Genomic DNA, 2,406 nt, shown 5'->3' on the forward strand with positions numbered 1-2,406 from the left:
TGTATGGAGGGCTGGGATGTAGTTGTTAAACCCAAGCAGCAGCTAGGCTTTAAAGATTTGCAATTGCACAAAAAGCACTGATAAAGAACAGTTGATTTCTCTCATTATGTAAAATGTGGATGCTCTTGTCTTGGCAGGTAAGAGGTAAGAGCATAAGATTTCCTGCTACTTACAGGTCGTTTGGCTGAAAAATACAGTCCCTTTGCAGTTCGGTCTATTGGCAATTAGATAACAAATACAGGGCATGTAGATGAAGTCAAAAACATTGCTGCGCTTTACAGCCTGCCTGCACAATAACTCTCTAGTTGGCAATGCAGAACAAAAAAAATTCCTAGATAAAAACCCGTGGAGCAGATGTGTAAAGTAGCAAAGCCCTGCCGATTTCAACAGAGCCATGTGGATTTACAGTGGCTGAGGATTCTGTCCCTTACTGGTGAGTTTCAAAGCTCCTATAATTAACTATGAAAATTCAATACAAGTGCCTTCTGCATGCAAGTCTTCTGTCCCATCTAAATTTTATGGCCCTTCTGAATCAACTTCCATACTGCATGCGAAATTCATGCTAGAAACACCAGACTTCTTGGAGATGCATGTGGAGATGGAGCTATGCAGAAGATAAGTGGGATACTGGGAACAGAGAATTCCCACAGACAGTACAACAGAGAAAGATGCCTGCAAAAATTCTTTTGTGGCCAAAGAAAAAGCACGTTAATCAGGAAATTTTAAATGGTATTTCTTAAACAGAGAAGATGATTCCAAACATTTAAGTCAGCTATTTCCGTTACTCAGTCTTCCCAAAAATGCACACAATTACAGTAATACATGTCAGAAACTATGTGCTTGTGAGGCTGGTGACTAAGACCTGACCTCTCATCAGGGGAAGAAGGATAACCCCGTGCTTGGTAACACCTGGGCAGTGTGCCTACCTTGTCAAAAAACCCATGAGGCTCAACACAGCCAAAAAAGAACAGGAGCAAGAAGGCACAACTGAAACGATAAAGAGAAGGAGCAAAGGGGAGTCTTTGGGGAGACCAAGCCATGACATGCAACGAAATTGTTTACCAACACTACGTAGGCAGTAGGTACTCCATATGCACTACAAGCAGGTGTTTTACTTTATTACTAGTAAGGGATGCAGAAAACTGAATTTTTAATATGTTGCTAATTCTACACTGGATACAGAAGGGAGGAAAGGTGAAAAGACAACAAACATGCTGGAGACACAAAAAGGAGTTTTGGCTCATGAAAGTTTATCTCTGCTAATAAAGAGAATAAATAGACATAAAAGTAAAGATGTCATTAGCAGTAAGGTGCAGCACTTTGTCACTGGTGGAGTAATGCAGCGTGGATCCTTTTGTTGGCTTCTGAATGATAATACAATCAGTTTTCATTATTATTTGCATAAAGAACTGCTAGATTTCAAGAAGCAAGACTTTAAAAGCTCAGAACCCAAAATCACTTCTGGAGAATAGTTTTTCTTATCCATTTGCATGTGAGCACCTATATACACCACACTGAGATGGACAGCTATCCATGACATGAGTGGCACAGCTCAAAAACAATCACATTTACAACAATCTTTTGGTTCCACCACCTGTACCATGTCCCAGTAATCTGTGTTTCTGCGATGCAAGCAAACATCCCAGAATCTGTCAGTCTTAACATCAGTCTCTGCACTCTCTCCTTCCCTCCACTGGCTCAGAATTATAATAAATATTGATTTCTTGGCAAACTGTAGACTTTTGTTTTGAAAATAAAATTAATAGGAGCCTTTTAGTAATTTAACAGACTTCAAAAAGCAAAAAAAGATCTTCTGGAAAAGATCTTGAAATGTGGAACATCCATGTGGGTGACTTTACAGTATGAGGACAATTGCATAAGGTATTTCACCCTGGAAATACTTCGCAATCCAAATAAACTTACAAAAAATAGCATCAGTACACTTGAAAACTTGTCATAATTTCAGAAAGCAATTTCTATCTAAAATTGTCCAAGTGCAGAATACACGACAGCACAGTGCAGTAGGAAAGATCAATAACTTTGGGACGACCCATGTCTAAAGGAGGTGGGTGGTCACTGTCCCTAACTCATACTGCTGGAGCCTTTATGTGACAGGGTCTTCTGAGTCTACCTGGATGTGATGTGGGTCTGATCAATAGCCAGTGACAAAAAGTGTGGTTCTCCCCTTTTCATCAAATGGGCTTTGAAGGAGGCCACCTAGCAGATGTATGTGATTCCACTCGTGTTGGGTGTGTTTAACATATAAAATTGTTAAGGTTGCACAGTTGAGCAACCAAAAAAGTAGTGCCAGCATTGTGTCTGTCTGCGAAAAAAAACAGTATGTGATCATATATTTTCCCCTACATTCTGCACAAGGGAATAGAACTAAAATAAGCCTTATTCTGG

This window comes from Chlamydotis macqueenii, chromosome 4 (genome assembly GCF_036417535.1).
Source record: "Chlamydotis macqueenii isolate bChlMac1 chromosome 4, bChlMac1.mat, whole genome shotgun sequence".
Classification (NCBI taxonomy): domain Eukaryota; kingdom Metazoa; phylum Chordata; class Aves; order Otidiformes; family Otididae; genus Chlamydotis; species Chlamydotis macqueenii.